At 40.3% G+C, this 6353-nt stretch overlaps 1 long non-coding RNA gene across 1 annotated transcript; it reads left to right on the top strand.

Moving 5' to 3' along the window:
- Positions 1-2591: 2591 nt before the first annotated feature.
- LOC116676084 (uncharacterized) lies at positions 2592-4500 on the top strand. Its single transcript, XR_004328594.1, has 4 exons — positions 2592-2623; positions 2920-2952; positions 3047-3112; positions 4392-4500. It is a non-coding gene; the product is annotated as an uncharacterized LOC116676084 (long non-coding RNA).
- Positions 4501-6353: the final 1853 nt, after the last annotated feature.

Below are 6353 nucleotides of genomic sequence, written 5' to 3'. Positions count from 1 at the left end.
TATTGGTCCAGGGATGTGAGACTAATTGAGAAGGTTATGAAACCAATGTATGCTATAATAAAAAAAAATAGGCCCACTTATTAAGGAGTAACACAAACTACTCTTTATTAGAGAAGGACAAGCAACGAGAAAATGAAAAAATGAATGTATTGGTCTCTGACCAGTCTGCCATTAAAATCATATCTGGGAATATCGCTATCGTCACACTTAATCTCCGGAGCGCATCCTGTATAAACCTGAAGCTGAGACCACGGACGTTGCGCCGCTCATCTCTACTTTTACAGAGAGAGACGCTGACGCGACTCGTAGGTCTGCAGGCAGCGGCCACCGGGCAGCGGCCGCACGCCAGGCAGCCTCGACACAGTGCCGTCCCACCGGGAAAAGTCCCACTCCGCATCAGGGTGCCAGTGCAACCATTCCTAACATCTAAACGTAGTAGTGTTTAAATCCAACTCGCGACAACAACAGTGACAAGTAGCTAATGCATATTAATAAAAATAAAGCAGAACACATGCAGAAGACAACGGAATAACTGTTAAACACGTTTATTTCGGATCAGACGGCAGCTGATTTAACACATGAGACTCCAGGATTAATCTTAGCCCGGCTGTTAGCCTGCTCTGGACCAGGCTAGCCGCAAAGAATAAATCTCCATGGTTACTTGGCTGGGCTTAATTCAATCTGGTTTCGTGCAACCGAGTCCAAGCTAAATTCATCCAGGATAACTTGAATATCCCGGCTTAATCCCTTATCCTGGTTTCGTGGCCCCAGGTTAACGAGGGTTAAAAGCCACAGCAAACAGGTGCGTCTTCAGCAGTGATTTAAATGTTTGTAAGGTCTGTGTATCTCTGTGTGTGCGTGTATGTGTGTGTGTGTCTGAGATAGAGAAACAGACACAGACAGACATAGATGTTGACAGACAGACATACAGCGTATGGTTGCCTTGGAGACTAAGACCAATAGGAAGCCTTTAATCTCTGTGAGGTCATCTCTTTGATCTGTAATCAGTTAACGACTGTACCTGTCACCAGCTATTCAGACACTGAATAAGCTCTCAACTAACGGTCATAACGCCAAAAGGATACGTGATATCGATAAAATAACCTTTGTGAATGTATTGATATAAAATTCATGTGGATAAACTTAGAAATGTGGGCATTTCAGCGATTTAAAAAAGTGCTTCGCTCTGCGTTTTGCTCAGAAATGTAGACGATGTTTAACATGGCAGTGAATGGAGGAAGATTTGGAACTGTTGGCATTTGAAAGCTTGCCGAGCAAAAAGTGTCATTCATATCGCATGAATGAGCACATTAGCTGAAACTAGACAAGAATACCTACGTTTTGATGAATAAATTGTCCATGAGAAGTTAGAATTGTTGGCATGGGAGCAAGTTATAGAGAGAGAACCAAGATGATTTTTTTTAATCACTCCACACATACTTAATACACAGACATTATAAATGTAGAAAAATCCTAAAATGTACATTGTACTTAAACTGCTTTTTCACTTTAATATTAAAATGTTTAAAAGCTAAAGGTTTGAAAAAGCATAAATAGAAAAAAAGTTTGAATGTCCCATCATCGGCTGAAAATTTGAAAAGTTGAATGGTTTAAATAGCTGAAAGTAAGCAGAAGTTGGAGAGCCAAAAACATAATTGAGAGTGTATTTAGTACAGTAGCTCAACGGTTCTCAACCTGGGGATCAAGACCCCCAAGAGGGTCACACCTAATTTCTAGGGGAATCATCAGATAGTTGGGGAGAAAAAAAAACATTTTAGACTGGGGAATGGTTTTTAAATGACTAAGTTTGGTACCTGGAACAGAGAAAAGGGTCTGACGGTGGGTCGAGAACAAATAAAAATGTAAAGACAATTAAACGGTTTTAAAATCAAGTATTAGTTGTCTGGACAAGTTGGGCCTAAATGAAGAGTCCTTCTGCAGACTGGTTGCATCTCCATTTAGCAGTCATGTGTCTGACACACGCAGAGCATTAAAGCAGGAGCCACTATTTGCATGTTGGTGACAGCCAGACTCCAGACTCTAGTTCCCGATTCAGTTATGCTTTGGACTCACACCATTCCCACCAGCTGCAGCATTAACGGCAAACTAATTATTGAGAATATTTAGTCATGAGTTTTAATCCCACAGAGTTTAAATTGAACCTTCCAACAGAAAAATAGATACAAATGTGCACTACAAAGACAAGATATTTATTGTTAAAATTAATCAACTTTATTGTATTTTTTGCAAATATTCACTTATTTTAAATGTGATACCCGCAACACTTTCCAAAAAGCTGTGACGGGCCACAAAAGACTGGGGAAGTTGAGGAATGCAAAAAAAAAAAAAAAAAAACACCTGTTTGGAACATTCCACAAGTAAACAGGGTAATTGGAAACAGCTGTGTCATGATTGGGTATAAAAGGAGAATCCCCCCCCGAAGGCTTAGTCATTATTCACAAGCAAGGATGGGAATACTTTGTCAACAACTGCGTAAGTTGTTTAAAAAGACTGTTAGACTATTGGTTCATGTAAATTAGGAATTAAGTTTAATTACTGCTGAAGAAGCTAAACCTTATAGACTATGTGGTTGGAGTTTCAGGGTGCTGGGTAGAGGGTCAGGGTAAGAAATGCATCATTGTCTATTTGCCATAATACAATGGGCTACGTTTACGAAACAGAGGGTGACTCGCATACCACATAACTTCTGTGTTTGGCACAATATGGCTGGTTATTTGCAATGGACATTTCTTATCGACTTGAGTTATGCTATTTGTAACAAATGTAAATCGGGTGCAAGAGGTTCCTTTTCCCCTAAAGGGCCCATTTTATATAGGAAAAAATGTAGCTATGTAAATAGAGATTTACCTTTTGCTTATGCTTGGCTGGCACAGTTTGACAGTAATGTTTCTTTTCCAGTGCAGGCAGCAACATGTTCGCTCATGACAACATGTAAGTTATCTGAGTGAATCCTAATGTTAGCCTTTATTTTATACATGTATCTATGTGTAGCTTGACCACGCGTTAACTCATTCTATTATTTTAGCTGTCTCCACAGAGAGAGCTACCACCTGTGGCAGCGACCCCGGGAATGTCCAGCGCCTGAGCTGTGGTATGACTGAGCTCTTAAGTCTGGTCCATTGCTTGTGCTAGGCCTACACTTAAGCAATATTACACTGATTATTAAAAATATGACATTAAATTAGAGACTGTCATCGATGCCTTATGTGAGTCGCGCGCGTGTCACTTGAGTGGCATTTGGAGCTAACATTGGCAATCACATAGCTGAACATTTTTTGAAATGATTTCCATGTTCTGTTTAATGAGGTTTATTATGGATTTCTTTACGATTTCCGTAAAGCATTTAACTCTGAGCATGTACGACAATCTGCACTGAAGTCACATCTGCCAGTGACACCATGGTTGAACCAGAAATGAGACTCGCCAACTCTGGAGTAGTTTCCCGTATCTGTCACAGGGGCTCCACCACTGCAACGTCTCTTCAGGAGACTAGCTGCAGGTCTGGGTGTCTTGATTCGAATGGGAGAAGTGAACGGAATTACAGATTATGAGCGACCCTTTCGTCCCAGTCACCAAAGTAAATTTTAGACCAGTATATCTCTAGAACATTTTTGACACAAATGGCATGTTTCAGACAGACATCAGGAGGAAAAATAACTTTAAAACCCATTTATAAGGACTAAAATCACACAAGATCAGGCAACAGTTTTAATGTTGGCTATCACTGTGAACTAAACTGCTCTATTTAGTGTAGAGGATATTTTGTTAAATTAGTTTAATGTGATTATACAACCATGGGTAACAAAAGTTAATCAACTGTATTCACATTATGGGGCAACAGGCTCTCAAAGCATGACTATTTCTAGTTATCCCCATTTAAGTCAGCCAGTCAACTGAAGCAAAAGTTCTCTTTGTAGAGATCGTGGTAATTTTCCAAGCTTAATTACCACAAATGTAAACAAACTGCTTTGTTAGCACAGTGTCAAGCTGATGAATACTTTTATGTACTAGTTGGAGCATTTGTGTTCAACAGTGGTTTCTGAATTGCTTGCAATCCTAAAGCTTTTGAAACTTGTTTAATTCAATACTGTTAAAATGGAAATGGAAACCGCCATTTCCAGGTGTGCTTAAATTGCCCTGGTTGTGCTGATTTGAGCACTTGTCTAACCAATATGATTGTCAGGTTGAATCGACTAGTTTTATAACTAGGGTCGAAGGCCTTGATAAACTGACTCAACCAGTGTTGTGGGCTTAAACATCTTGGGCTCTAGTTACTGGTAAATGTCAGCTGAGCCTGTATGACAAATGTATTATATTGCCATAGAGCTAGATAAATAAAAGTTATTAATTTCTCTCTTGCTGTGTAACAGATGATGGAGTGATCAGTGTGCAGACAGCACTGTATGGACAAGGATACGGTGTGTCCTGCATTGAGGGAAGACCTTCAGGAATACTCAGCTTAAGACAGTGCTCTCAAGTGGGCACAGGTACAAATTACATATGCAATCATAGCATATACTTTTATAAATATAAATATAAATTGCATTTATTCTAAAGGGGACACTGCATTAGTCTCCTACTGAGGAGACAAAGTCACTGAGCTTTCAAAAATGCATGCATCATTCAAATATAACAGGACAGCATGCACCTTACTAATTGCAGCTGATCTCCCCTTAGTCACGACATAATGCTGCTGTATGCAGCAGAGGTCAAGATGATTTGCATACATGTAGACAAAGACTATATGGTTATTTAACCCCAACTAATCTCACTTTAATTTACTGTTCATGAAGAGGCCAACTTTGAGAATATGTCTCCAGGGAACAGTATTGTCTAAGGGGCCTCAACGCATTGTACAGACGACTAAACAATGAAACGGCATTTTAAAAGCGGTACCTCATGAAGTCTACATTTCACACTATATTGCCCTTAACTAGACACTACAGTGTTTTGGTGAGCTGTTGTAGCCTAACCTCATTAATCTACATAGAATTTGAAGTTCCTGACCTCAATGTTGTGGGCAGGGCTATGTTCAGCTGGCATCCAGGCTAGAGCTTTGCTTTGTGCTAAAACATGCTTGTCATTAGGGATGAGCGAGTACAGCTGTATCTGTTTACCACATGGATTATCTGTATCCGGATCCGTACTCGGAGTGGGCGGGGCCTAAACCGGAAGTGGTCATATTTAACCCGGAGTGTGTCAGGTTCTCTTGAAATGTGCGGGGCTTTAACCCCGCACATTTCCTTTATGTTATTTAAGCATGCAATTGATATGAGTTGATCAGAAATTGTTATATTATTGCTGATTAGAAAACTATTTACATGACAGCATCAAGCTTCAGATCAATGGTGTTGTCATGGTAACAAACTATATAGGCCTACAGTATATAACAAGTTTTGCAACAATAAATACAGCAATGTGGTTGCAATTAAGTAAAATGTAATGAACAAGAGTTTTCATACTCAATAATTTGAGTATGAGTATTTTTTTTTATTGGTTCTTTTTTATTTTCCCACCAGGTATGTGTGAGTGTCTGTGCCTGTGAGTAAGATATTTGTATGTATGTATGTATGTGTGTGTGTGTGTATTGTTATGTATGTGTATGTATATATAGGTGTTATATATATGTGTGTGTGTGTGTGTGTGTGTGGTGTGTGTGTGTGTGTGTGTGTGTGTGTGGTGTGTGTGTACTCACTCACCGGCCACTTTATTAGGTACACCTGTCCAACTGCTCGTTAACACTTAATTTCTAAGCAGCCAATCACATGGCGGCAACTCAGTGCATTTAGGCATGTAGACATGGTCAAGAGAATCTCCTGCAGTTCAAACCGAGCATCAGTATGGGGAAGAAAGGTGATTTGAGTGACTTTGAACGTGGCATGATTGTTGGTGCCAGAAGGCTGGGCTGAGTATTTCAGAAACTGCTAATCTACTGGGATTTTCACGCACAACCATCTCTAGGGTTTACAGAGAATGGTCCGAAAAAGAAAAAACATCCAGTGAGCGGCAGTTCTGTGGGCGGAAATGCCTTGTTGATGCCAGAGGTCAGAGGAGAATGGCCAGACTGGTTCGAGCTGATAGAAGGGCAACAGTTGTCTCAAATAACCACCCGTTACAACCAAGGTGGGCAGAAGAGCATCTCTGAACGCACAGTACGTCCAACTTTGAGGCAGATGGACTACAGAGCAGCAGAAGACCACATCGGGTGCCACTCCTTTCAGCTAAGAAACAGGAAACTGAGACTACAATTTGCACAAGCTCATCGAAATTGGACAATAGAAGATTGGAAAAACGTTGCCTGGTCTGAGAGTCTCGATTTCTGCTGCGACAGT

The sequence above is a fragment of the Etheostoma spectabile genome, unplaced genomic scaffold (genome assembly GCF_008692095.1).
Source record: "Etheostoma spectabile isolate EspeVRDwgs_2016 unplaced genomic scaffold, UIUC_Espe_1.0 scaffold00002647, whole genome shotgun sequence".
NCBI classification, from domain to species: Eukaryota; Metazoa; Chordata; class Actinopteri; order Perciformes; family Percidae; genus Etheostoma; species Etheostoma spectabile.
Note: the sequence above shows the minus strand (reverse complement) of the source record. Positions and strands in the feature narration are given on the sequence as shown.